We start from the raw sequence: 6444 nt of genomic DNA, 5'->3' as shown, positions 1-6444 counted from the left end.
TAAGGGTGCATGAAACACTCAATCCGAATGGGTGCTAATTGGGATTGTTTACTTGCCAATATATTAGCAAATATCGCTGTGGGCGCTTATTAAAGCGGGGCGCTTATTACATCGAATATGGTATATTTTGAAAATGCATAATGACCTTGATAGGCACTGATGAGGATGAGGATCTCTGTACAGTATATTTGTACTTCACTGAATGTTTCAATATTAAACATGAGGGGTACATGGTGCCTGGGACACAGACCAGGAACAGCAAATCCTCTCTAAATCAGACCCTCCGTACACTGTACCTCTCTCTACTCCACAGGATATTCCATGCTATTCAAACAAGATTCGGTGATACAGACTACCACCATGAATGTGAGCATGCCTAGTCACATGGAGAACCATTCCAAAGGTCCTAACTGTATTGTTTTGTCATGTAATACTCAAGCAAATCTAGTAATCATCTACAGTTTAGAAAGCTACATTTAGAAAGCTACAGTTATGAAAGCAACAGTTTAAAATTCTACAGTTTAAAGCTACAGTTCAGAATGACTATGACAAGCAATAGTTAATGTCCATGTTGGAAACTATACGTGAAAGTCAAGGGTCTTTGTCATTACCCTAATGTTAAAAGTTGATATTTAAGGAATCCTTCAACTCAAATACTATGGGGGGCGGTCGAGTAGCCTAGTGATTAAAGCGTTCGCTCGTCACGCCGAAGACCCGGGTTCGATTCCCGACATGGGTACAATGTGTGAAGCCCATTTCTGGTGTCCCCCGCCGTGATATTGCTGGAATATTGCTAAAAGCGGCGTAAAACCAAACTCACTCACTCACTCACTCACTCACTCAAATACTATGGGAGCAAACCACAAGGACCCAGGACTCCACTTAATCTCCGAACACTGTTCAACACATAACGTGCACAAGGATATGAAAGACATTTACGAAAAATTCCTTTTTATATAATTACCCATTTTATGCCATGTTTGTAAATCCTTCCCATGATCAAAATGCTTTTTGCTACTTTTTGTCCCTAGTTTGTTGATAGAGACAGTAAATAGTATATATGTACTGTGGGAAGGAAGGGAACACCTCTTCATTGCAGTGTTCTTTTCTCATTCCCAGATTTTCAGCCCCAGTGCAATACAAAGCTTTTCCCTTATTTGTTTCACTCAGTATATACCATAAAGGTGTAACATGTTTCGCAGTTGATGTTTCCAGGGGTATTGTCTTTGTATTTTTAACCTTTGGAAAGGTTAACAGGCAACATGGATGTTCTATGATTATAAAATTTGCAAAACGCTTTATGAGTGAAATAAGATTGAAATTAACATTGATCAAAAAATTATTTATAGAATGATAATCCTTGTCTTATGTTATTTAATTTCACAGTGTCCCCTGTTACATATCTGATGATACACTTTGAAAATGTTTATTCAGATTTTTGTGATATTTGGCAAATAGGCCACAAAAATGAAATTAAGTTTTGGAAGTTAGGCATGAGGTAGTCTAACTTAACAATGCCAGCATGTAGTTTGAATCTCATTCAGTGTGTTTTGAGATGTACTTCCAAATTATTTTCTTATGATGTATTTAGAGTTGAAGCTGATCATGTGCTTTCGGTGTGTTTCAGTACACGTCATAACTGAAGCTGTGCATGTTGGTGTCAGCATCATGTTTCTCTATGATGAATACAGCATTAATACTGGACAGCAGTAGTCACATGCTATCTGAAACAGTTGGCTTGTCTGTGTCAATGAGCAACTCATAAACCAATGCTTTGCATAGTTGTAACTTTATGATGCATCCCGGGTTAGAGACTAAACAGCATTAATGAAATTTTGTGTCGGAAATTGTTCCATATCTGTGATCTGTGTTCAAGTGCTAGTCAGAAAACCAATGCTGGAATGAGTGAAATCCGTCCACATTAACGTTGTACATTCACACTTGCCATACAGTCAGTGTGAGAGCTTCTTACTTTGAACTACCCATCAACACGGCTCAGACAGCCTCCCAGTGACCAACACGCGAACCATGTTATTTCTAAGATATATTCTGGAGGCAAAAGACATTTAATTTGTTGGTAAATATTGTGTTGAGAAATCTGTTTGAGAATTTTAGAAATTTGCTTTCGACAAATAACTTTCTTTTGCCCTATTATAACAATAGCATCTCACTGTTGACATGATTTGTGTATTGTTTTGGTCAGTGTTTTCGCTTATTGAAAAACAAGAAGTATGTATCGTTTTTTGTCCATGCTATATCTAGTGCTTTTTTGTTTTATGTAGGCATAAACAGATGGTGGAGAATTTTGTAATTCTGTTATACTAAAACCTTGAAAACAGGATATGTTGTGTTCACAATAAATATGAATTTGGTCAGAAACAGGTGAGCTGCAGTAACAATCTTTTTTATTTATGATGTATGGATTATGTTAATATGGAACTAGTCTGTGTATTATATATATAAGCACTTAGTGACCAGGACCCACTTGCACAAAGCGATCTTAGCGCTAAGATGATCGTAACTTCCATACTTTAACATAGGCTTACAATAGTCTTAGCGCTAAGATCGCTTTGTGCAAGTGGGCCCTGGAGTACTTGTTAGTCTTGAAATCAATTTGATCAATAGTGGCAGAAAAAAACATCCCTTTCTGATCTACAAAATCATCAAATTTGATTTAAACATTTTGAAATCCATGTTTACGAACCAGATGTCGATTTCGTTCTCCGTTTTTGATTGGACTATGCATAGACAGGGGTGAGAATCTTCCGCGGATCCGCGATTTCAACGAATTTTAATGACCACAAATTTGTTAAAATTTGATGGCATCCACCTGAACACCCCCAAGTTTCAGCTTAGGAAAATATCCATCCTCATCCCCGCATAGACTCGTTAGTCCAGCCACAATAAACCGGAATTCCAGCCAAGTTCGGCAAGGTAGGAAACTGGACTTTTATAGTGACTTTTATAGAGTTAACTCCCTTGCCTTGGGAAGATGTCTGTCAAGGGCTTTCAGTGTACCGGTAGTGTGGTGCCATTGTCACATTGTCACAGCGTGAAGGAGTCATACAGATTTATTTTCATTTTATCAGATATCATGTTGAAAGGTAGATTTGGGGCTTGCAACTTGTTGCTTTGATTGTTCAGTGTTGGTTTTCAGTGTAATCTACTCTTGTATAATGTTTCAGGAGAAAGACACATTCAGTGCTACCATTATCTGTAAATACAATCATGATACATTATTATTTTAAATACTGCGGTATATGTCTTCTGTTGTAATCATTTATCTGACAATTATAGCTCTTGCATCTACAATGTATGGTGTTTCCCGAATTATATATTTGCACACAACAGCATTTGAATTTGTGCTACAAACGAAAAATTAGAAACATCTGTTGGAGGGTTTTACCAGGATGGAAGTGAGGTCTGGGAATGATGCTGTTGGAGCTTTGCCCCCATGTATTGCTGGCACATACACCTTTATAGGATGGCTGACATTCAACCCCAAAGTCACTCACTTTCCTGGACATTTCTTCAACAGAGGGGAGGCTCCAATAGTGAAAGTGTCCTTCACCTAACACTGTTTGTTTGTCAGCATTGCATATATAATTTGAAGAAAAAAATATACTTGACATTTATTTGGTGCTCTCATGGGCTTACATTCTATCTCCAGATAAGTGTAAAATATGCAGAAGAAATCACCATTAACCTCTTATTTTTTAGTTCTTTGTGTATAAATATGATTAAATTCATTAAACCCTGTCGTATTACAAGACTGTGCAGACATCCAATGTGGCTTGTTCAGCTTGTGTGAACCAGTATGTCATTCCTGATCCAATCACTTACATGAACTCTACTACTCTACTACGAATAATTTAAAAAAGTGCTACCTCCTGTAATTGTAAGAGACCAATCCAAGTTCCAGTCTTGCTTGACAATATTATAAGGGTCTGAACCGAAACATCACTGTAACAGAACATTATAGAAAGAGTTATCCATAAATTGTGTCTACTTTGTGGTCTGTAGACTTCCAGGAAATGGCTATGAAACAAGCCACTTCATCAGTTGGAAAATACTAGACTAGGAAATATGAATATCTTGAATACCAAAAGAAAAATTGAAAAAATCATTGAAATTATATTAAAAAGCATAAAAACAATATTTGGAGCACTGTCATATGTAAATTTAAATGAAACATCCTATTTTGTCTGTCAGTACATCCTGTAAGGAAATATAAACTTGATCCGCCATAACACAAAGTCCACATTTCATGAATAGTCTCGCACTGTGTGATGTGATGATGTTCACGAGCAGCTGTAGTACCTACATCCAGAGATGCCTCTGTATTGTACTTGGTAATTAGTGCTATGTCAAACAGAGACATATTCTGTGTCATCTGGGTCATCATTAACTGCTTGGTATATACATCATCAAAGTTGAAGTAGGAGATAGTCAGTGGAGTGTTAATGACTTGAATTAAACCTTCTGTGACTGCCTCATTCTCCTGTATGTTGGAACGAAACATTTCAATGTTAAGTCTCAAACTGCAATTAATTTTTTGCATAACAGCAGCAAATATGTAATCATTTATAATCTCACCCAGAAATATAGTTTAGTGTGTCTTTTCCACATTATCTGTTCGAACAAGGGGACTATTGATAATTATAATTAATTGATAATTACTGAAAATGTCCATGTTTCCTTGAAACAATATGAATACTCACTGTCAATGGATATTTGAATCTCACATTGAACAAATAAATTCTGATCCAATAGTAATATTTTTGTATAACTGTGATAATCAATCGTGGGCAATTAAGTCAAACCATAGTGTCATTTGGAGGGATCTCTTTGTGATTTGAATTGTTATCTATGACATTTGAAAGGATGTCCTGGTCTTTTGAAATTGGTTTCAGAAACCTTGGAACTTGATTGTATTTTGATATTGAAAAAGTAGATTATTTGTTTTAAACATAATTATAAATCAATAAATTCAACTCAAAAAGAATAATTTAGAATTAAGGATATGTTTTGGACAATGGTTTTTGTTCTAGGAAGGCTTAAAGAGGAACTCTGCTGCATGGTCTTGTGTTAATTTCCAGGCTAGTTCTAGCCAGTTGTTAATACCATACGTGAACATGGGGTGTTTTGGACTTGTCATTACAGGAACAAGTAATCACAAGACCAGAAAATACCAAAACCAAGTTAGAAGGCCAAGTGGTGTTTGAACAACTCGAATTCTGGTCATTCCAGATTGCTTGAGCCGAGTTCCTCTGTCAATATTTGGGTGGATATTTCACTTTCAGTCATGTTTCTCTTCAGATGACACTATGGCAGGTAGGAAATGGTGCTTTGCTGGAGAAACTCTTCATCCAACATTTATTTTTTGTCAGTATTGTAATGTTGTATGTCAGGCATGTAACACTAACATGTTGCAATAAATCATGTCGTAATGCAGCTCTTTATGATTTGTCATTTTAAAGTCATCTCAGCGAGCAGCCTCTGTGGTGGGGGTTCAAACCCTTATTGCATCATACCATAAGATGTTAATAGGTGCTACTTCTTGTTACCCTGCCTGCACTCACCTCAGTTGTGACAATGGCTGATCAAAGTTGTCAGTCCTTCTTTGATCATATGATCATATGAAACGTATGTAATTGTTGTTAATGGTAGCACACCATATCCGTGCTCATGGGTTTCATCAAGTGGTAAACATCTGAGACCTGCATCACTTTGGGCTTTCACACGGAGATATGACTGGAATACTGACCACCTCTGTGGCCTAGTGGTAGAGCATCCTGCCGGAGAGCGGGAGGTCAGGGGTTTAATCCTCGGCTGCATCATACCAAAAGATGTTAAAAGATTGTACTTGTTGTTACCCTGTCTGACGCTCGGCACCACACCACACCACACCACACCACACCACACCACACCACACACACCTCACCTAACGACACACCACACCACACCACACCACACCACACCACACCACACCACACCACACCACACCACACGCACACCACACACACACACACACATGTCACTATATAAGTGGAACAATCTTGAATGCCACGTTAAGCCCTATTTCACCTCACCTCACTGTTGATGGTGGCCCACTTGTCTCAGGCTCTGCTATTCACTGTGTAGAGTTGCATCCCTTGGCATGCCAGGAACCAGTGATAACAGGTTTGAATCTAAGATTTGCCTTGATCATGTTTCCAGGTTTGTGGGTTCCATCAAAGTGATACCTGCATTGCTTTAGGCTGTCATCAGAAATGTAAGAAAGAAGCTTGAAATGTCAAAACTTCACTGGAGTCAGTCTGTTCTGGAGACTGTGCTATCCTACCCCAATGGTGTGGACCTCATTCTGTCAATAGTGGCAGTTGAGTAGCCTGGTGGAAAAAGCCACCATATGGCTTGAATAATGTTCAGCTTGGACCGAAGAAG

The sequence above is a fragment of the Haliotis rufescens genome, unplaced genomic scaffold (genome assembly GCF_023055435.1).
Source record: "Haliotis rufescens isolate VD_foot unplaced genomic scaffold, xgHalRufe1.0.p SCAF_13, whole genome shotgun sequence".
In the NCBI taxonomy this organism is placed as follows: domain Eukaryota; kingdom Metazoa; phylum Mollusca; class Gastropoda; order Lepetellida; family Haliotidae; genus Haliotis; species Haliotis rufescens.
The sequence above is the reverse complement of the archived record's forward strand: the minus strand, read 5'-3'. Positions refer to the sequence as shown.